This window comes from Pongo abelii, chromosome 4 (assembly GCF_028885655.2).
Source record: "Pongo abelii isolate AG06213 chromosome 4, NHGRI_mPonAbe1-v2.0_pri, whole genome shotgun sequence".
NCBI classification, from domain to species: domain Eukaryota; kingdom Metazoa; phylum Chordata; class Mammalia; order Primates; family Hominidae; genus Pongo; species Pongo abelii.
The window spans coordinates 15,605,867-15,630,250 of NC_071989.2; the positions used below are offsets into that span (position 1 = coordinate 15,605,867).

General features: G+C 36.8%; 1 long non-coding RNA gene across 1 annotated transcript in view; it reads right to left on the minus strand.

Moving 5' to 3' along the window:
- LOC134761482 (uncharacterized) overlaps nucleotides 1–24,384 on the minus strand; it is an 88,778-nt gene that overhangs the window by 36,169 nt on the left and 28,225 nt on the right. The window contains exon 2 of the long non-coding RNA XR_010140152.1: nucleotides 24,032–24,150. This is a non-coding gene — a long non-coding RNA (uncharacterized LOC134761482). The remainder of the gene's footprint in view (nucleotides 1–24,031; nucleotides 24,151–24,384) is intronic.

Sequence of the window (24,384 nt, forward strand, 5' to 3'; positions counted from 1 at the left end):
GTCACAAAATGCAAGGTCAAAAATCAAATCTATTCTATTAATACATATTCATCAACAACAATTTAAAAAAAGAAATTAAGAAGCAATGCTTTCCTATCCACCTCATAGAAACCTAATGGAGGGGCACCAAGTTCTCAAGGTTTGCCCACATCTGGGGGTTTCATCTTATTGAAACTGTTTGACTAGCCACCCATAGACCCTGCCCAAGAAGCAAGGAGGAGTAAATACAAGGAGATGGGGGGTGAAACCAGCAGCAACGTGGTGAAAGATATATTCAAACAGATTTTTGTGGAGTTTTTTTAGGTAAAGTACAAAATAACTCACCTCTTGTTTATTCCTAAGAATTCCTCAATAAAATTCACATTTATGCTAATTGCCCTTAAGGTAGCTAGTCACTGTTCCCTTCTGAGGTTGAGGCTACTGTATTTTTCAACTTACAATCATTTCTCCATTGCCCAATTACTTAAAAATGGCTATAGGTCCCTTGGGGAAGGACCGGGGAATCAATTACCATGTATATTTCCATGAATTTTCAGGGTCCTTCATTCTGGACACCTGAGCACCTATTTAGCCAGTGGATTCTGAGACTGAAAATGCTGACAGGCTGGAGCACTGGGCAAGGGCTCATAGTATTTTATTGGGGTCACTACCCTATCATTGGTCTCCTAATCATTCTTTCTTTGTTTTTTTTCTGCTGCTACAAGTTGAGTAATGCCCTGGACAGATGTCCATTGATTTTTGTCCCTCAGGATGCCATGTTCTATTAACGGTCTCCACAAGTATCTATGGCTGCCACTCTGGCTTTGCCTGCTATTGCAATAAATGCGACCTCATGACTTCTGGGTGATTAAATGTCACCACTTGGCCTCTATTACTACCAGGTCCTGTTTTTCCCTTTACCGTCAGTGAGTAGAGTTCTTCCATAACTGTGCCTCTTACCATGAACCCTGGTTTACAAAGGAGAGTGACTGCTGAACTTTTTTTTAATCCATACTGGTGACTCTCTCTCACCAGTGCATTCCTTATGGTCCTGGTGGATAGTGTATCCTCTGATCTTTTCCATGGAGTTTAATCATCTGGTGAATTTTCCCATTATATGTATGTATCCATCCCAGCACATTTACTTTCCTAAACCTTTTAATCCCTTTCTACCATCTTCCATAACAATTATGGCTCTTAAACTTTCATAGAGGGCCATGGCTTCTTTCAGGATTCTAAGAGTCAACTTTCCTACAAGTTTGCACTATCTCCCTTGGTCTTTGCCTGGTTGTAAAGCATAGCATCTCAGAAGAGCACTACCAGGTCAGTACACTCTTTCCTACCCAGTTTCATATTCTGAATATCTTAATCTGAAATTCTCAGAGTCTAGTTCCACACACATACCTCCTAGATCTTGCCAGTACATGCTGGCTAAATCTTTCAGTTCCCTTAAAGTATAGCCCATTTCCTCCTTCAGCAGGATCAGCTCATCCACAGCTAAGCTATGCTGTGATTTACCCTTATAGACTTACTGGCCCATATTTGAGGTGGAGGAAGATTTTGAGTGGAGTACCTGTTGCGAGAGGGAGGACTCTGCATTGTCTTCCAGCATGGGATGGAGTGCTAACTCTTACTAGAGAAGAGTGGATAATTTATGCATACTCAGACGGTTCAAATGAGTCTAGAGAGTCAAAATCTTTGGAGCATCAAACAGATGTGTCCATCTCATGTGTCAAGATCCAAGATTTTCATAAACAGAGTTTCAGATCTAGGCTTATCAGATGTACCTTAGTTGAGGATTTAAAATTTTTTGAAGTTCAGCCATTTGGGTTCTTAATTCCTGGGCTTAATAATCTTCTGCCCTGCTGCTGCAGGAAATGAAAGCTTCTTCGTAGTAGGTTTTCATTGCCCATTATGATAAGTCAGTTGTTAGTTGTATTCCAGTAGAGCATCAATGCCACTTAGCAATAGCCCTCCTTTCTTGTTATGTTTATATCTACTGTTTTATCCATGAGTCTGAAAATCCTGATCCATTGCACCCTTTTATCCATTCTCTTCCAACAACAGACCATTATAATTTATTACTGGTGAAGGCTCAACGTTTGATCCACTTCCATGTGCCTGGGGCTGTCTTGTCTTCCACCAAAACCAGCTTAGGATTCTCGTTGTCATCTAAGCAATGAATGATTAATCTCCAAAACTTTATCTTATCACCTGATTTTTCAGAACACTGCCCGTATTAACTCTTTGAGGTTGAGCTCTCTGAAAGCAGATGTTGAGACAGAGTTTGTGATACAAAATATTTAATAGGAATTAATCCATGGGAAAATAAGGGGGAAGAAGTTCAATTGGGTAGAGGAAGAAGTTGAACTGAGATGCAGGCAGACAAAACATTGGCCCAAACAGCAGGGAGTTCTGGAGTTAACATTGCCCAGCTGGGCTGAAATAACTGGGACTTCGTACCTCTGCCTTATTCAGTCACCAGATGCAAGCTGCTTAAAACAGAATTAGGCAAAGCCACTCCCTATAGATAAGGCAGGTCCTGAAGGAACTGATAGCTGGAGGCTATGTGCCAATCCTATTTCCTGCAGCAAGATTTGAAGTCTTTTCTTGAAAGGGGAACTGGGCAGTGCATCTTTGTGTCTGTTACAGATATTGTCTCGTAGGTCCCAAGATACTGTTCCTTTTCTTTCTTTCTTTTTTTTTTTTTTTTTTTTTTTTAGATGAAGTCTCTCACTTTGTCACGCAGGCTGGAGTGCAGTGGCACAATCTTGGCTTACTGCAGTCTCCACTTCCCACGTTCAAGCGATTCTCCTGCCTTAGCCTACCAAGTAGCTGGAACTACAGGCTGTTCCTTTTCTTTAATCTTGCATTGTTTCTGTATATTCGTTCTTGAGTTCATTGGCTCTTGTGCTATCTATAATCTGCTGTTGAGCCCATGTAGTAAATTTAAAATTTTTATTCCTTTTACTTTCTGGGTTTTAGAATTGCCATTTTAAAAAAAAAATCCTGTTTTTTTGTTGAGATCCTTTGTTTGCTCACTCATTAAGACCACATTTTCTTCAAATTTTCAAGCATATTTTCCTTTAATTCTTTAAGTATGCTTAAAATAGGTGCTTCCAGGTTTTTACCGCAAAATTCAATATCTGGTCCATGTTTTAGGTTTGTTTTTAATGACTGATTTTTTCTTCACTAGAGTTAACACTTAATCCTCTCTTTTTGCATATCAAGTTTTTTTTATTGTATAGTAAACTGTTGATGCTGCTTTGTAGGACCTCAGAGTCCATTTGTCCTTTTTGAAGAACACTGATGTTAGTTCTGTTGCATGGATCAGTTAGTGATTGACTAAATTTAACTTCGGTAGGCTTAGAATTATGTGTTTTTAGAGAAGATCTATAAAAATATGGAAGTATTTTCAAGGCCCTCTAAGTTGGTTGGATTCAACCTTCAAACTCTTTCTTTGCAAATTATGTTAGGGTTTGATTTTAGGCTTCGTTAGAGTGGATTTAAAGTTGACATCCTTCTGGGACATGGTCCTCCTTCCTGAGGATGGTCCTTTTCTTGTCTCAGCTGAATAATTTTTAACATATTTTAATTTATTCTTGTAATTGACACATAATAATTATACATATTTGTGGGGTACATAGTGATGTTTCAACACATAATGTATAGCAATCAGATCAGGATGATTAGCATATCCATCATCTCAAACATTCATTATTTCTTTATGTTGGGGATATTCAATATCCTCCTTTTAGCTATTTGAACCTATATATTGTTGTTAACTATAGTTATTCTACACTGATATAGAACACCAGAACTTATTTCTCTTATCTAGCCATAATTTTGCACATATTACTTTTTGGTTTCTAATTTGAAATGCACATGCAATCATACAAAAGACTATTCAGTAATGAAATGTAAGCCTCCCTCACATCCTTGTTCCTCAGTTCCTCATTTCCAAGGCTGCCAAGTAAGATTGTTCAAGTCATTTGCTGCACAACGGCACCTGGCTGAGGCAGTGAGTGGTGGTTTTAATCTAGCCAGAGCACTGCTGCATAAGCCATAACTCATGGCTCCGAGAAAAAGAGTCCTTTTTATCGCTACCACACAAAAGCATTATGCAACAAAGTGGCCGCCCTGCTCTTTTCCCCAAAGGCACAACTGTGCCTAGTTTCTTGTATATGTGTCCTAACATAGTCTATGTTGTCCAAACACATACCACATACTATACGTATGAAAAAGTTATTTTAAAAGAATAAAGAAATGGCGATACAATGGTGACAAAAGGCAATACAGTAGAATCAGAGTTGAAGTATTCCTAGAGAATTCATTCTACGAAGCATGGTAAAATTGAATTTAAATGAAGAAAAGAAAATTGGAACAAATAAATCTTAAGGAAAGAAGCTTAAGTGCAATCATTGTTGGATTGTTTTCCACTTGAGTAATCCTCAATTCACATAAATTGTTTAAGCAGCTACTGAAATTGGTTGTATCCATTGCCAAGGGGGTTAACATTTGGTACTTCATTCACAATGTTCCCCACAGCTTAGAAGAGTGTGGAGGCTTGTTTGTGGTCTAGCTACCACTGCAGAAACCTTTAGGGTTTTAGTCTGCTAAGAAACCTGAGAATGGGTGTCCCCATGTGAAGACTGACACTTTCATCTCATTTACTCTAATGTCCTTCAAAACAAGAAGAATTGCTCCAATGGGCAATCCTAGGGCACTCTATCAATTTGTGTCCTAACATCTCTATATTCATTCCACCTGGGGTGAAATTTCAACTGGTTCAGAGAAAACAATGATTAAATCAGCAGATAAGTGAAATTATGAAATTTGATTATAAGGATTGCTCTGCCACTCTGCATAACTTCTGTCTTTGTTTCTGTTTCATGTTTTGTCTCATTACAGAAGACCCATATTGGTCTTCTTTTGGGTTCCAATGCTTTTGCCTCAGGCTCTTTGTATTTGTTCTTTAAGTTCTGAAGACTCTTCTCTACCCTGAGATTTAATCCGGTGAACTCCCATTTATCTTTCAAGCCTTGGCTTTAATGTTGATCTGGCAAGGCAGGTAAGTGCCCCATCACAGCAGCTTGAACTTCCCCTCTCATTACACCCACCACATTTAAAACTACCTGCTTAAGGCTTGATTTTGACACCAGACCATAAGCTCCATGGGCACAGGGACCATGCCTGTCTTGTGACCATGGTATTGTCATTGCTGAGCACAGCGCCTGGCTCATATTATGCATTCAATAAACCTGTTGAATAGACTCCATCCATTGAGTAGATGGAATTGTAGAAGTTATTTGTGGCCCTACAAAAGGAGAGTTTTTCCCTGTTAAAAAAAAAAAATAGAATTGGGGCCAGGCGCAGTGGTTCATGGCTACAATCTCAGAACTTTGGGAAGCCAAAGTAGGAAGATTGCTTGAGGTTAGGAGTTTGAGAAAAGCCTGGTTAACATAGTGAGACCTTGTCTCCACAAGAAAACAAACAAAAACAAATGAACAAGCAAAAAATTAGCAGGATGTGGTGGCTTTAGTCCAAGCTACTTGGGAAGCTGAGTTGGGAGGATCTCTTGAGCCCAGGCGTTGGAGGCGGCAGTGATCTATGATCGTACAACTGCACTCCATCAGCCAGATGATTTTTAAATTAATTATGGGGTAAACAGATCTTTCCACTCTGGCTGGGCTGAAAATTCAAATGTCTTCCAGTGGTAGTCATCTTCAGTATCTTTCTCTTTTAACCTTGTAGCAGCCAATCTCCAGTAATTCTCACAGAGTTGACCTGCACGAATGCTGCCCAACCCTTAGCTAGAACTAGTGGGGACATTTTGGTGGATTTTTTTGGGGGTATATTTAATCGTGGTAAAATATATTAACATAAATTTACCATTTTAATAATTTTTAAGCATGTAATTTAAGTGGCTTTAATTAGATTCACAATGTTGTGAAGCCATCACTACTATTTATTTCCAAAGCTTTTATTACCCCAAACAGAAACCCTTTAACCATTAAGCAATGATTCCCATTCTCTTTTCCCCTGGCCCCTGGTAATACCTGTTTATTTTCTGTCTCTATGAATTTACATATTCCAAATACTCCTATAAGTGGAATCATGACAGTATTTGCCCTTTTGTGTCTGGCCTATTTACTCAGCATAATGTTCTCAGAGTTCATCCATGTAGTAGCATATATCAGAACTTCATTTGTTATGCCTGAATAATATTCTGTTGTATGTATATATCACATTTTGTTTAACCATCAATCCATTGATGAACACCTGGGTTGCTTCCACCTTTCGGCTATTGTGAATAGTGCTGCTACAAACACGTGTACAGATATTTCTTTGAGACACTACTTTAAATTATTTTGGGTATATACCCATAAGTGGAATTGTTAGATCATATGGTCATTCTATTTTAAGTTTTTGAGGAACCACTCAGCTGTTTTCCATAGTGGCTGTGCCATTGCACATTTTCACCAACAGTGCATGAGGGTTCCAAGTTCTCCATGTCTTAGCTAACACTATTTTCTGGTTTTATTTTTAATAATAGCCATCTTAATAGGTGTGAAGTGGTATTTCACTGTGGTTTTGATTTATATTTCTCTTATAAATAGCAATGTTGAGCATATTTTCATTGGCTCTTTGCATATCTTCTTTGGAGAAATGTCTATTCAAGACTTTGGTCCATTTTCAAAATGGATTGTATGTTTTTTGTTGTCGAGTTGTATGAGTTTTCTATATATCCTGGATATTAACTCTTTATGAGATATATAATTTGCAAATATTTCCTTCTGTTTTGTGGTTTGTCTTTTTACTCTGTTCATAGTGTGCTTTGGTGCACAAAAATTTTAATTTTGAGAAGTCCAGTTTATCTCTTTTTTTTTTTGTTGCTCTGTGCTTTTGGATATCAGATTCAAGAAATCATTGCCCTGTTTTCTTTTGTAAGTTTTATAGTTTCAGGTCTTACATTAAAGTATTTAACCCATTTTGAGTTAACTTTTATATATGGTGTTATGTAAAAGTTATACTTCATTATTTTGTTTATGGATATCCAATTTTCCCACAGCCATTAGTTGAAAAGACTGTTGAATGGGGAAGCACCCTTGCTGAAAATCATTTGGCCACATACATGAGGGTTTATGTGTAGGCTCTCTATTGTATTCCATTGGTTTATATGTATTTATGCCAGTACCACACAGTTTTGATTACTGTAGCTATGTTGTAAGGTGTGAAATAAGGAAGTGTAAGATCTCCAATTTTGCTCCTTTTTGTCAAGATTATTTTGGTCATTTGAGGTACCTTGAGTTTTCATATAAATTTTAGAATAGGTTTTCCTATTTCTGCAAAAATATCATTGGGGTTTTGATAGGTATTGCATTAAATGTGTAGAATTATTTGAGTAGTATTGTCACCTTAACAATATTAAGTCTTCTAATTCATAAACACGAATGTCTTCCCATTTATTTGTGTGTTCTTTAAATTTTTCAGCATTATTTTATAGCTTTCAGTGTACAAATCTTTTGTCTCCTTAAATAATTTTAGTCCTAAATATTTCATCATCTTTTGATGCCATTGTAATGAAATTGCTTTTTAAATTTGTTTGAATTGTTTGTTGTTAGTGTATAAAAATGCAGCTGATTTTTGTGTGTTTTATACCCTGGAACTTTCCTGATTTTATTGATTAACAGTTGTGTTGTGAAGTGTTTAGGGTTTTTCACTTATAAGATGATATTATCTGTGAACAGGGATTATTTTATTTATTCCTTTTCAATTTGGATGCCTTTTATTTCTTTTTCTTACTCTGGCTAGAATTTACAATAGTATGTTGAACAGAAGTGGTAGAAGTGGGCATCTTGCCTTGTTTCTGATCTTAGGGAAAAGTTTCAGACTTTCACCAATGTTTATGATGGTAGCTGTGGGATTTTCATATGTAACCTTTATTACATTGAGGTAGTTTTCTTATATTCTGTTTGTTGAGTATTTTTTTTAATCATGAAAGGGTACAGAACTTCATCAAATGCTTTTTCCTGTATTAATTGAGATGATCACATGTTTTTTCCCTTTATTCTATTAATGTGGTGTGTTACTTGATGGATTTTCATATGGTAGACAGCCTCCTTGTATTCCAAGGATAAAACCCAGTTGGTCATGGTATAAGCTTTTTACTGTACTAAAGTACTTGGTTTACTAATATTTTGTTGAGAAATTTTGTATCAATATTCATTAAGGATACTGGTCTGTAGTTTTCTTTCTGCTTTTTGGTATCAGGATAACTCTGCCCTCATATAATGAGTCAGGAAATATTCCCTCTTCTAATATTTTTGCAAGAGTTTAAGAAGAATTGGTGTTAATTCTGTTTGAATATTTGGTAGAATTCACTAGAAAAGCCATTTGGTCACGGGCTTTTCTTTGTTTGAAGGTTAATTAATTCGTTTAATCTTCTTACTAATTACGTTTATTCAGATTTTTATTTCTTTATGATTCAGTCTTGGTAGATTGTGTGTTTTTAGGAATTTGTCCATTTCATCCAAGTCATCCAATATCTTAGTCTCATAATACTCTCTTACGTTTCAATGTTTATTTTGAATTTTAGTAATCTGAGACTGCTCTTTTTTTTTCATTGCCAGTTAGCTAAAGATTTGTCAATTTTCTCGATCTTTTCAAAGAACTAATTTTTTGTTTCATTGATTTTCTTTAGTTTTCTGTTTGTTTATTGTGTTTGGTAACATTTTTTTCTTTTTCTTTTTCTTTTTTTTATTTTTATTTATTTATTTATTTTTTGAGACAGAGTCTTATCTGTCACCCAGGCTGGAGTTCAGTGGCACAATCACAGCTCACTGCAACATTGACCTCCCAGGCTCAGAGGATTCTCCCACCTTAGCATCCTGAGTAGCTGGGACTACAGGTGCATGCCACCATGCCCGGCTAATTTTTGTATTTTTTGTAAAGATGGGGTTTTACCATGTTGCCCAGGCTGCTCTTGAACTCCTGAGCTCGAGTGATCTGCCCACCTCAGCCTCCCAAAGTGTTGGGATTATAGGCATTAGCCACCATGTCTGACTGATTACAATTTTTTACTTAAAGTCTATTTCATCTGGTATTAGTATAGCCACTCCTGTTGTCTTTGGTTTGTATTTGCACAGAATATCTTTTTATGTCCTTTCACTTTCAACATATGCTTGTCCTTATCTCTTGAGTGTCTTGCAGACAGAATATAGTTGAATTTAAAAAAACCCATTCTGTCAATCTATGTCTCTTGATTGGGAAGCTTAATTTATTTACATTTAAAGTGATTATTATAAGGAAGAACTGACTATAGCCATTTGATTATTTGTTTCCTGCATGTCATCTAGCTTTTTTGTCCTTCTTCTTGTACTGCCTTCCTTTGTGTTTAGTTGATTTTTATAATGACACTTTTGATTTCCTTCTCATTTTCTTTTGCATATATTTTATAGATATTTTCTTTGTGGTAACAATGGGTATTACAAGTAACATCAGAAGGTTATACAAATCTATTTTAAGCTGATACCAATTTAACTTCAATCACATACAAAAACTACTCCTTCATAGCTTCATGCTTCCCTTTATGTTATTTGTCACTGATTACATCTTTGTATATATACTGTACTTATTAACATAGATTTATAAAGATTTTTATGCCTTTGCTTTTTGAATCTTGCAGAAGCATAAAAAGTAGAGTTATGAACCAAGATTACATTAATAATGGTTTAACATTTGTCCATGTATTAAACCTTACAAGAACTTTATAGATTCATATGGCTTTGAATTGCTCTCTAATATCCCCTAATTTCAACTTGAAGGACTCCCTTTGATATTTCTTGTAAGGCAGTTCTAATTGTAATAAACTCCCTCAATGTTTGTTTATCTGGGATATCTTTGTCTCACATTTTTGAACAATAGTTTTGCCAGATATAGAATTCTCAGTTGACAGTTTTTTTTTCAGTATTTTATATCATTTTACTGCCTTCTTGTCTGCAAGATTTCTGCTGAAATATCAACTGCTGAGGTCATTGAAGATCCTTTGTTTTGTTACTTTTCTCTTCCTGCTTTCACAATTCTATCTTTTCTTTGGCATTCAATAGTTTGCTTATAATGTGCCTTAGGATAAGGTTTGTCTTCCTTGTGGTTTGCTGAGCTTCTTGTATTTGAATATCCTTGTATTTCTTCATATTTGGAAGTTTTTCATCATTATTGCTTCAAATACATTATCCTTTTCTCTTTTTCTCTCTTCTCTTTTGACCCCTATAAGATGTACTAGGTCCACTTGACGGTGTCCCATAAGTCCTTTAGGCTCCCATAACTTTTTAAAATTTGTTTTCCTTTTATTTCTCTGACTAAATAATTTCAAATAAACTCTCTTCAAGATCATTGATTTTTTCTTCTGCCTGTTAGGGTCTTATGTTGAACACCTCTAGTGACTTCTAAAAATCAGTTATTATGTTTTTCAGCTGTAGAATTTCTATTTGGTTCTTTATAATTTTTCTTTGTTAATATATTCTTTTTTTATAAATCATTTCATAATTTCCTTTAATTCTTTGTCCATTTTCCTTTAGCTCTTTGAGCATATTTAAGATAAGTATTTAAATGTCTTTGTCAAGTAAGTCCAATGCCTATGTTTCTTCAGGGATGGCTTCTGTAGATTTATTTTGTTTCATAAAATGGGCCTTTTTTGTTTTTCTGCATGCCTTTGAGCTTTTGTTGAAAAGTAGGCATTTGTTAAAAACAGCCACCTATTCCAATCTTTGCAGGCTAGCTCTGGGCAGGGGAAACCCTTCATAACTCATTCCAACAAAAAAACTTAAGGTCTTCTTAGGCCTTTTTAGGCTTATGTCCCTGAGCTTGTGTTTGTGCTTTTTCCAATTCCTCTCTATACATGGCTGCTTTTAAATGTCTTAATTTCCCCAAGAGTCTCACCTGTGCTCTCACCTCAGCCTTAACTGTCCTGTTTAATCTTTCAATCAGTAATCTCTTACTTCAGGCATCTAAGGGTCTGTAGTTATTTTTTTTTCTTTGTTTGCAGTTTTAATAAGCTATGCCTTCTGCTTAACATGACTTTCCATGGCTTCACATCCCAGCCACTTTTGGGTATCTGAACTCCAAGTGAGGTGACATAGACACAATTCTCTCAGGTAGCTTATAGACAGGTTAGAACATTGCAAATGTGCTCCATTCTGCTCTTGCTGGTGGAAGGTAACTGGGGATCAAGCCACCACTTCACCCAAACTGTGCTGTGCCATGCCAGCTAAGAGGTGGAACAAGGACAAGTAAAATACCACCAAATGTCTTACCATTTTGAAGTGGCTTTTTCTTGATTGAGCATTTGCTTGGTTGCCATAGATCTTTGATTAAATTTCCAGAGCTCCTATAAAATTACTTTAATCAACTTCTAGTTATTTGCTTAATGTTTTCATGAAGGAACGATGGCCGGGAAGTTCCTCGTTTGCCATCTTACTGATATCACCCTCCCACTTTTTTTTTTTTTTTTTTTATACAATGGAAACTTGGATCAAAACATGTGGTATATGAGAACTGATGTTCTTGTCAAAATGAACTCTCAGCTGGTCTAAGAACTAAAATGGATGCTCAGCACATCAGTGGGACACTGAAATTCCTATTTTGAATTGTTACTATGTATTTCCATAGGAGCCTCTGAGAACTGGAAGGGCAAGGGCATAGTCAGAAGAAGACTTCCTTTGTCAGGCATTATATTTTCACAATTAACATTTCCTGCAGACTTCCTGTTAAAAATCGGAAGATTAGACAAAGTTGGCTGACATTGTAATTGTCCCCCTGACCTTTCTCTAAACACAGGAAGTAGGACCATCAGTTCAGATTTACATCAATTTATAAAGCAGAGTGGATTACTGCTTACTAGGTGTATTGCAGAGGAATTAACTTTTAATTGAGGTGACCCAAAAAGGGAAGCTGTTTCAGCAGAGACCTCTGCCCCAAGATTTTGGCTTTTCATGACCAATTTCCTTTCATGTCAACTCACTAGAAGTTATTAGGTTCCAGAATCTTTTACTCACCTCTTATGCTGGAGAGTAAACTCAGGAGAGAGGATAAACACTAATTAAATTTGCTTTTGTGACAGGGAATTGAGAATGTCATAAGTCTGCTGAAGAATGTCAGGGAAGAAAACATTGTGTGTTGTTAAATAATGGAACATTGAAGCAATTAAGCTCTTGACCTTGAAATTCCCTTATTACAGAATAGCTTCTATCGCTAGAGCTCATAAAATGACTGAGGACACAGGTTTATTAGAAATGATAACCACTGATTATAATTGTTATATGCCTTACGTTTCTCCTGTTTTTGGACAGTTGGTCTCTCCCACTTGCATTTGTGGATTTTGCTAAAACCGACACCCCTAGAGTGGCCCATTTAAAAATTGATAAGTAAATTTTAAAAATTGTTTCTATATTTATCAATCCATCTTCTATTTTTCTAGGGTACTTAATAAGCATGTGTCATTTTGATGAAGTCAAGGAACTTTTTTCTTGTAGATTTAAGGAAATCTTTCCCACTGTTTTATAGTTGCCACCCATGTAGTAGGACCATCAAATAATGACTGCTCTTGCTTAAGAGGAACGCTTATTATATTTGAAACACTCTAAACAAATAATGATAAGATTATTTAAATTCTTTTAAAACATTTGTATAAAGTTGTGGGGTACAAACATGCATACATTGTGTAGTGGTGAAGCCAGGGCTTTTAGGGTATCCATCACAGGCAGAACATACCTTGTACCCATTAAGTAATTTCTCATCATCCACTCCTCCCACCCTCCCTCCCACACAGATCTCTTCTGAGTCTCCAGTGTTTCTTTCTCATTCCACACTTTATGTCCATGTCTACACATTATTTTGCTCCCACTTATGAGAACACGTAGTATTTATGTTTCCGTATCTCAGTTGTTTCACTTAAGATAATGGATTACTTAAATTGTAATTATGTTCTTATACTAACCCTCATGTAACTTAAATAAAGAATCACACAAATTGGCATGAGAACTGCCTACTAAGTGAAACAATTGATAAATATGCTCATTAAACAAACAAGGAGGTACTATGTATAAATACAAATGGGTATGATCTTGCTTTGACACCCTTCTAATTAAATATGATTTTTTTCTTCTCACTAATGCTTATTTTCTCAGATAAGGAAGAAGTAGATAGATTAAAGAACGAAGGAAGTATACCAAATAATTTCTTTATTTTTAATGAGCTTGTAAAATTGAAATTTCAAAGGGCTATATATTTGTCACAGTGAGGTACATTCTGAATCACAAACAGAATTTTCATTGGAAATCTTTTTTTAAGAAACTACCACATGGATAAAAATAAATGTCCTTTTGCATCAGTCATGGCAATAACAATTCAGGATTATAATCAGAAATCTCTTTGCTTGAAAGGAGCCCTGAACACTTGCCAATGTTGGCAGATAGAAAGCGTCCGGGGTGTCAGTTTCAGGACGAGCTGTATTAACCCCACCCACCTCTTGAAAAATTATTTTGATATTACGAAGAGCAAGCCATTTTCACTGGTGAACACAGTCATCACTGCAATAGCTAAACATACATGGAACACATCAGAGTGGAAAAATAAACATCGATTTCCTTGCTAAAATCAGTAATTCTGTCTATTCCATTTTGTAAAGGGAAGTCAGTGACCTTTAGCAGGGAGTGTCTCGTGCACAATTATAACACTTCTTTCTTTAAATCTTATATCCTAAACTCTTAGGTTTTAAAAAGGCAACATTTGTAAAAATGAAACTGCTTTGAAAGTCTACTAGTGTCTTGAAACCCAGGGACATCAGAAGACTCAGAAGTGAATTTTCCATAGTAGCATGAGCAAACATGTTTGAGTATTGGTAGATTCAATCTTTCCCACCTCCCCTCTCCAGGCAGGTTCCTGGGGTTGGGAATGAGGAAGACTTGTAATCCAAACACGTATTTGCTTCCCCAAAAAGTTTTTGTAACAAGATTCCCAAGCTCTGTTGATTGTAGTTTGTGTTAAAGAAAATTTATCTTTAATTAATAAATCTTTGTAGTTTTCTAATACTCAGATCCAAGCACCGTGAGAATTTTTCTTATTTCTTTCTTTGAAGCTCGGTGTTTTGCTCCTCATATTCAGGGAAGCAATGTAGGAAAGGCAATGCTGTTTTACAGGTCCCAGGTGAGTTATTTTAAACCAAGAAGGTTATGTGCAGGAAACCCCCTAGTGGGAACTTTTACTTGGATGTTGCATGGGCTTTGATCTCTTTCCTCACTGCTCAGCATAGGGAGAGGCTGCTCCCAGCTCCTGCTGACCCAGCTATGTTCTCAGCCATAGTACTATTTTGATACCTGTGGTTTTCTTGTTCTCGTGAGATAATGTGTTTACTGGTGGGAAGGGTGAAGGAGCAGGAGGCCGACCTAAGAGTTTTGCTTGAGGTATGAGATTGGGATGTGAAGTCTAGAAGTGAAGTCAGAAGTGAAGTCTGAAAGTCAATAAATATCAGAAACAAGCTTTCAATACTTCTATCCAGGAGTCTGTCTTCTGCAGAAAATTCAGACCATAGTAAGCAAAGCCCCACAGCTCAATATAATAGAATGGCAGAGTTAGTAACATTAGATGTATTTGAATAATTAAATTTGTTTAAATTAAACTACTCAATCAAGCCTTTGAAAAGATTTTAGAATACTTATATGTCCATTTGTACATCTATCTATCCATTTGTAAGGTTCAAACCTGTCTTAAGAATATATTACTGAAATGTAATAAATAGAGCTAGATGAACTCACATAAAATCATGACAGGAAATCTTTTTTTATAGTTAAGTAATACCTTCAGCTCTTGTTTATACATGGTTGACTTGGAGTGAGTTTTCTCAGCAACCTGGGGCAGTTAATAAGGGCCAAATGGAGACAGAAATCTTGCTCAAGAGGAAAGGGGAGATTTCTTAATTACTTCCAGTGCCCAGGAAGAGTTATGAAAACTGGAGAATGGAAGGTAAGATGGTCACCTCACGTGAAGATGAATGGCTTCTTGGAGGCAGAGAGAAGATGGTTTCTCTTTGGTTTCATTTGTGTAAGTTGGTAATACATTATTTTCAGAATAATTTTCAAAATAATGTCATATACCACTGCAGTGATTTCTAGAAACCACAGCTTCAGTTAGCTATATTTTGAACACATTCATGGCTCTGCTGACTTTGCAACTATGAAAATTCATTTGCACAAGAAAGTGTTTGAAGGGGATATTGGAAACCTCTGGTTACATAATGTAATATGGGAAGAAGAATGCAAAGCTGTTTGTTAAATACATATTTTTTGGTTTCAGGAAAGTTTGTTAGAAGTAGGATTGTATGTACCAAGTTGATTGAGTTTTTTTCCACTGGCAATAAGCAATGTTTAAGTGTTTAGCTTGTCTTAGAATTTCTAACATTAATTTTGAATTGAGTTCTCTTCAGTTGTTCATTCATTCTTTCTTTTTCATGTATTCCTCAAGCATGCCTATCACACTGTTCCCTTGGATAGAACAAAGAAGACCATCCTAGACCACTGGGCTTTTGAGGAACCCAATGTGCAGTATGTTTGCCGATAAATGATTTATCATAATATATATATATATATATGAATAATAATAAAAGGGTTTGACGTACACATTTAATACCAGAAAAATTAGCAAAGCAAATCAAGAGGGAAATGAAAATACAAATTAATCCTAAAGCATGTGCAACTAGCTTGTAAGATTTTTGAAGGCCAAAAAAAATTTTTATTTTGAATTCCTCAGTGCAACTGGAGTATGTTTGGTGGGTATTCAACTGATGCTTGTTGAATTAATTCAACACAATAAAACGTTAAAAGGCAACAGGCCATAAACTGCTGTCTCGTATGCTTGTTGTTGGGACATATTGAATTCAGAATGTTTTGACAGAAGGTTAAGCTCTGTATCATTCTTCTGTTTCCATCCTCCATCTATTTTCAGCTATTTTCATTACATTACCCACATCTCTCAAGAGTTCAATTCCTTCTGCTTTTATTTCATTATTCTAGACAGGTTTTTGTGCTTTAGAAATGCTCAGCAGAGTACTTTTTAATTCACTGTTTTTCAAGTAAGATTAATTTTCACATTTCCCACAGGTTTAGTCTTTAATCTGCTATATTATAGGACTAGAAAAACATAGCAACAATGAGTAGATGAGGTTTTGAATTTCAAGACGTGGAGCCAAGTTGATGGTACAACAGAAGGGAAAAATATATCTTTCTCACACACAGAAACATCAGTAATGTGTTTTGTGGAAACTTTTAGGTAGCTATATCCCAAATTTAAACCCAAAACAAAAAAGTAAGCAAGCTAGGGAATCTATGAATGAGTAAGCAGAGGAAATCAGGCTCTGCCATTCTCAGTGGGTTTGTCTGATCTATATATTTCCTCTAATTTTAGGCCCAAATTTCCCCAGAAAGGCATTTTTTAAAAAATTGTATAAGCCAAAGTGACTTAATTCTTCAACACCATTATGTTTGTAACTTGGCAAATGATCATCTCCAGCTCTTTGGAGAAGGTTGTTAAAATTCATCTTTTAAAGAAACCACTTAATTGACTTATTCTAGGAAAAGCAACAACTCTTTTTAGTGTAATGAGTTACCTTAGGGACTTTATTATATTTCTACTGCATAGAACTTAGTCTGAAAGGTTTAAATATAGTTCTTTACACCAAAGAAAATTCCTTAAACACAGTATTTTCTTTTATTAATGTTAATGATTGAGAATAGAAGGTGATTGGTCTTTTTGTTAATGGATGAATTACAAGATTAAAGAAAAGTGTCTAAGTAGAATAGCAAATACAGTCAAGTTAAATAGGAACGGGGCCAGAGTTGTGAACACGGTCTTACGGAGGGACATTCTGAACTCTGGACTTTTGTTTCTGAGAAAGCTCTTTTTTGTCATGACCATTTATATCATTCAGCCACTTTTTTCTCCTTGTCTAAAGGAGCATGCACCTCAGTGTCATCTGCCATGCTCTAGAGCTACTGGCTTATATCATTGCTTCTTCCTTTCACCCAAAAAATTCCTCAGAACTCTCTACTTCATCATCCTCTATTCACTCTCAATCCATTATAGTCTGACTTTTGCTTTCACTTTCACCCGCACATTCATTTCTAGAAAAAAAGTAGTAAAGAGTTTTTTTTAAAAATTGTATTTATTTCCCTTTAAGATAGGTGAATTCATCTTAGGAAGTAATTAGTTTTAAATAGTTTTGAATTTTGAACAATTGCCTATCCACTGATGTCAATTTAAGGAGAAAATTGCTCTTTAATTATTTATTTATTTATTTATTTTATTTTTTAAAATTATTATTGTACTTTAAGTTTTAGGGTACATGTGCACAATGTGCAGGTTAGTTACATATGTATACATGTGCCATGCTGGTGTGCTGCACCCATTAACTCGCCATTTAGCATTAGGTATATCTCCTAATGCTATCCCTCCTCCCTACCCCCACCCCACAACAGTCTCCAGAGTGTGATGTTCCCCTTCCTGTGTCCATGTGTTCTCATTGTTCAATTCCCACCTATGAGTGAGAACATGCGGTGTTTGGTTTTTTGTCCTTGCGATAGTTTACTGAGAATGATGATTTCCAATTTCATCCATGTCCAGACAAAGGACATGAACTCATCATTTTTTATGGCTGCATAGTATTCCATGGTGTATATGTGCCACATTTTGTTAATCCATTCTATCATTGTTGGACATTTGGGTTGGTTCCAAGTCTTTGCTATTGTGAATAGTGCCGCAATAAACATATATGTGCATGTGTCTTTATGGCAGCATGATTTATAGTCCTTTGGGTGTATACCCAGTAATGGGATGGCTGGGTCAAATGGTATTTCTAGTTCTAGATCCCTGAGGAATTGCCACACTGACTTCCACAATGGTTGAATAAATAAAGAAGAAAGAAGCTTCTGCAGAATGAAGAAAATGTCATGCCTTGGACTTTGACTTAGAAAACCAGCCGTGGTATTGCAGAGAAATGACATAAGTTTATTGAGAATCTTGGATCTCTTTGGCAAAGCTTGGAAGAGAGAGAATGAAAAGCAATCATCTGACAGCTTATTCCCAGAGCCCACCTTACCTGGCATTTCTGCAATTTTCCACACTCTTGTCCCTAACTATTTCTGGTAGCCTTCTCCCACTCATCCTCACCCCCACTGACTTTCTTACAGTGTAATTTTATGGTTTTCCACCTGCTCCTTCTCAGTCACCTTCTTGGCTCAATAACTGTCGAGATGTTATTATTCCCCAGTCACTCTTTCCAGACCTGGGCCCTCCTCTGAGGTCAAGACCTATGTTTCCATTTTCTCCATGCAAATCTCAACTTGCTCATCTTTTAGGGACTTTATATTAATAGATTCTAACTAATATTTTACTCCTTTCACCTTTCCTGCCCAAACCTGTGTCTCCTGCTGTGTAAATTGCCCCACATAATGGAATTGTGTTGCCTCAACACTCTCATTCTCCATACCCAGTCACCCCCAAATCCACTGTCAGATCTTCTTCAGAAATAGCTGTCCAGTCTCTTTCCTCTTATCCACTCACCATCTGTTACCACTCACCACCTGTCACTGGCATGTTCAAATATTCTCTTGCCTAAGCCCTCTATTCCTAGTCTCTTTTTCTTCCAACCCTCCTCTAAACATTCTAGAGTGGCTTTCAGTTACTCCAAATCTTAAAATAAAGTGGAAACTTTTAGCTTGTCATATAAGAACTTTCAAGATCTGGCTCCAGTCTAGTTGGCCAGCTTCATCTTCTACAGGGTCTTCCTCGGCACCAGTCAAGCATCTTTTGTGATTTCTTGTCAGTTCTTCTACTTGGAAAGACCTCATTAAATACTACTTATTCAAAAAGTGCAGATGGAATGTATATCCTGTTGATGCCCTCCCTCAATCTTCGTTCATTCCAAAGGGGTTGGTCCATACCTCTGTTACAAGAGTATAGAAGGTGCTCAGTACATTCCCTCTGCAGTTCAAGGAGGCCTAGATTTGTTACCATATATAGAAAAATTATAGTTGTATATATTTATAGGGTCCCTGGATTTAGAATCCATTGATTTGGCATAGATTCCTGGCTTACCTGTTTGTTATATGGCCATGGATAGGACATGTAAATACATTTAATAATAAACCACCTGATGAATTTGTGAGAGTTAAATAGAAAAAAAGTGTATGAAATGACTTTGTAGATCATAGTATTTTGTAAAAATACATTTTTGTTCACTGTCCACAAAAGTTGATCTGGAATAATTCTGGTGCTTCACATCCATATAAGAATAAGAAAACAGAACAAGTTAACTTTATGATGGTTAGAGATGTATGTCTTTCCCTCACTCCTGATTTCTATGAAGAGAGATTTTCTTGGTTTCTTCCAATGTCTTTACTTTCTCTAACTGAGGACATGGAATAAATTACCTGATGGAGGAATGTCAGAATAATAGCTGGTGTGCATTCTAAGCTTAGCTTCACCATTCTTTGTTATGAGAGCTGTCTTCACAGAGAGGAGGAGTTTTCTTCTTCTTCCCCTCTGTAGAGGATGAAATGTGTGGACGAAAACCTGTCCACTTGGTCAGCAGACCTAAAACTATGTCCACCAACCTGGATTTTATCTGTTATGCTGGTAATATAGTTTGGATTTGTGTCCCCACCCAAATTTCAGGTCAAATTGGAGTAGGGACCTGGTTGGAAGCGATTGGGTCATGGGGGTGGATTTCCCCCTTGCTGTACTCACGATAGTGAGTGAATTCTTACAAAATCTGATCACTTAAAAGTATATAGTGCTTCCCCCTGCTCTCTCTCTCCTGCTGCCGTGTGAAGAAGGTCCTTGCTTCCCCTTCCCCTTCTGCCATAATTCTCACTTTTGTGAAGCCTTCCAGTCATGCTTTCTGTTAAGCCTGCAGAACTGTGAGTCAATTAAACCTCTTTTCTTCATAAATTACTCGGTCTCAGGTAGTGTTTTATAGCAGTGTGAGAATGGACTAATGCAGAGAATTGGTACCGAGAGTGGGGTACTGCTATAAAGATAACTGAAAATGTGGAAGTGCCTTTGGAACTGAGTAATGGGCAGAGATTGGAACAGTTTGGAGGGCTCAGAAGAAGACAGGAAGGTGTGGGAAACTTTGGAATTCCTAGAAACTTGTTGGATGGTTTTGCCCAAAATGCTGATAGTGATGTGGGTGATGAAGTCCAAGGTGAGGTGATCTCAGATGAAGATGAGAAACTTATTGGATACTAGAGTAAATATCACTGTTGCTATGCTTTAGCAAAGAGATTGGCAGCATTTTATCCTTGCCCTAGAGATCTTTGAACTTGAGAAAGATGATTTAGGGTATCTGGCAGAAGAAATTTCTAACCAACAAAACATTCAAGATATGACCTGGCTGTTTTAAAAAGTGTACACTCATGTGTGCACAAGGGGATTGTCTGAAACTGGAACTTATATTTAAAAGGGGAAAAGAGCATAAAAGTTTGGAAAAGTTGTAGCCCAGCCATGTGGTAGAAAAGAAAAACCCCTTTTCTGGGGAGAAATTCAAGCCTGCTGCAAAAAATTGCCTAAGTAAAGTGGTACCAAAAGTTAGTAGCCAAGACAATGGTGGAAATTTTCTCTAGGGCATTTCAGAGACCTTCACAGCAGCCTCTCTCATCACAGGCCCAGAGGGCTCAGAGGAAAAAATGGTTTCCTGGGCCAGGCCCAGGTCCCACCTGCTCTGTGCAGCCTCAGGACATGGCACCCTGTGTCCCAGCCACTCCAGCCAGCAGTGGCTAAAAAAGACCAAGGTACAGCTTGGACCATTGCTTCAGAAGGTGCAAGCCCCAAGCCTTGGCAGCTTTCATGTGGTGTTGGGCCTGCAGGTGGGCTGAAGGCAAGAGTTGAGGTTTGGAGATTTCAGAGGATGTATGGAAACACTTGGATGTCTAGGCAGAAGTCTGGGGCAAGGATGGAGCCCTTATGGGGCAAGGATGGAACCTCTACTAGGGCAGTGTGGAGGGGAAATGTGGTGTTGAAGCCCCCACACAGAGTCCCCACTGTGGGGCTGCCTAGTGGATCTGTGAGAAGAGGGCCATCATCCTCCAGACTCCAGAAGGGTAGATCTACAAACAGCTAGCACCATGCACCTGGAAAAGCTGCAGGCACTCAATGCTAGCCCATGAAAGCAGCCATGGGGGCTGTGCCCCTCAGAGCCACAGGGGCAGAGCTGCCCAAAGTCTTAGGAGCCCACTTCTTGCATCAGCATTCCCTGGGTATGAGACATAGAGTCAAAGGAGATTATTGTGGAGTTTTAGGATTTAACGATTGGCCTGCTGGGTTTGAGACTTGCATGGGGCCTGTAGCCCCTTTGTTTTGGCCAATTTCTCCCATTTGGACTGAGGGCATTTATCCAATGCCTGTATTCCCATTGTATCTGGGAAGTAACTCTTTAAAAACTCTTTCTTGTTTACCACTTATTGTAACTATCTCCTTCCTACTATTAGTAAACAATCTTTATGTGAACAATTCTCTTTCTAGGCATGAACAGCTACTTAATTTCATGAAGTTGCATATGTTTGTATCATTTATCATACTTTGCTTTTGTTCTTGTTGTTTGTATACAGTAGTTTCTCCTTATCTATGGGTGATACATTCCAATACCTCCAGTGGATGCCTGAAACTGCAGATATCATCAAACCCTATATATACTGTTTTTTTTTTGATCTGATAATTGAGAGGGCTCCTAGGTGACTAATGAGTAGGTAGTATAGACCGTATGAAAATACTGGACAAAGGGATGATTCACATCCCCGGTGGGATGAAGCAGAACAACATGAAATTTCATCATGTTACACAGAACAATGGCTATTTAAAATTTATGAAATGTTTATTTCTGGAATTTTACATTTAATATTTTTGGACCAGGGTTGACCATGAGTAACAAACTGCAGAAAGTGAAACCACAGCTAAGGGGGCTATTGTACTTGATTCTTCCTGCCTATGGGATTATATACTCCTGAGCAGGAGACATTGTTATACTCATCATTGCAATCCCCCACAGTGCCTTGAATATGCCAGAGGTTTACTTAATATTTGGTGAATTGAGTATGTAGCTCCATGTTAGATTATTAGGCTTAGTGAATATTAGAACTACTGTATTCTTGTATACTTTAAGCCAGTTATTCTTCAATGGGAGATGATTTTGCCCCTAAGGGGACATTTGGTAATATCTGGAGATGTTTTTCATTTTCACAGTTGTGTATGTTTAGGGTCCCATGGTATTTAGAGAGTAGAGTTCAGGGATGCTGCTCAACATTCTACAAGGCACAGGATAGTTCCCTGAAACAAAAAATTATCTGACCCAAATGTTGTTGGTGATGAGATTGAGAAATCCTGCTTTAAACACAAAAAAATATATATCCACAAAAATACCTTTATGGGCCAATATAGTCTTGTACTAATAATAATAACCAGTATTTTATAATAAATATCACTTAAATAGGATTCAGCTTTTGAGAAATGCAATTGTGTTATCTGAGGGATTTCTGAAATTAGAAATTTATTTGAGAGTTTTTATAGAGCTTTATTTTCATCATGGTGTAAATTTTATTAACCTCATAGCTCATCTCAACTAATGATATAAGTTCAATAGAGGAATATTTCTCTTGCTTTAAAAATTTGGTTTAATATTTTATAAAAATGATAAATAGATGCCAACCTTGCATATATTTTTAAAAAGTAGTTTCAATGTTTTCAAATATGTTTGAGTTTTATAAATATGATCATAGAATAAAATCTTATGGGTATATTTAGTTTTTTATTATGTATTATTTTACAATTGAAGAATTAAGTGTAAAGGGCATGAAAGAGCATGCTCCAGATAAAGACAGAAAACAGAGACATAGAGAACATAGAGAATAATACTCTTTACCTTTGCTTAAGACGTAAGATACCCATTTTCTGCTTGATCGATCTTAGGCAAGCTACGGTATTAGGGAAGTAGTGGCAGGATGGTTATGTTGGGAATTAGAGAAAAAGCTGTGTCAAGACTTGTTTAAAGTAGAAAAAGAATTCACCCCTGTGTTCCCCTTCTCTAGTATCTTCCTTCTCAGTTGCTAAGAATGTGGCACAGCCTGTAATGTAGCCTGATTCTTTACCTGGACTGCACGATTCTGTAGTCCACTAATATTTCAGGGAATGCTAGAGTTGTGATATTTCTGCCATCTGCCTGTTGAGACATTGTCATACGATATCTTTTGATGCTTGGATCCATAAGAGAAAGAAATAGGAATTAGTTTTCTACATCATGAGGTTAAGTTTTCACCTTATCTCTTTTAGTTCAACAGAAGGCAGGGCACATGCATTTTCTACTCTTCTCTTTATTTAAAAAAATGATGATGATAATAATAATAATACCTATCCTACATAAGTGAAACTACTGGTTTCATAAGTGGGTCTTGAAACCTAACACACTCTACAAATTATGTGAATTATTATTTAACAAGTACATACTTGAGTTTTGAGGAGAGAAAAAAAAACTCTTTAAAACTTTCAGAAGCCTACTCTTTTTCTGACAATATGGCAGTAAGTGAAAATTTTCCTTCTGGAGGATCCTAGAAACTGCTGTGTTGGCTCACAGCTTTTGAAGATAGAGTAAGTTTTTCTGTGAGGAAAAGTTGATAGAATATGTGCTTCCCCCCAACCTTTTTAAACTTCAAAAATAAGACTCTAATTACAGATATCTTTTCCAGATTGAACCACCACTAATTTAACCAAAAACATGTGTGTGTAACAAAAGAACTTGTAAAAGGAACATTTGAGGTTTCACATGGATTTTTGCAAAAGACAAACACAGTAAAATCACAGAATTGGCTGACGGACACTCTGCTATACTAAGGCTATAAAGGTTTATTGAATCCTTGGGACTTATTATATCCATTCATCCTTTAAGAGAAACGAAAGGTCTTAATCCACAGAGGATCTTTCCACAGCTTACCAGAGAAGCAAATCCTCCCACCTTGAATGACACAGTCTAGGGCTTTCCAGAGCCCAGTGTGATTTGCACATCTGATCTTCATCGATCCCAGTATCAGATGTGCTGTGGAGAGGTCTCAGCCCTGTCATTTAACATATGACCTGAAATGATATGAGAACTGGAGTTATTGCTGTGTGTTTCTGATTAGGAAATTGCCCATTTTGCAACTCTCATTTCAGAAAGATGCCTAATAATACCAAGAGTACTAAATAGATATTCATCAATCACCAAAAAATGTAAGTTTAACTGACCCATATTCAAGATGAATGTGCTCAGAACTAGACACCTAGAGGCCACCTATTAAAACCGGGAAGGCTGACAAGTGGAGATGCACT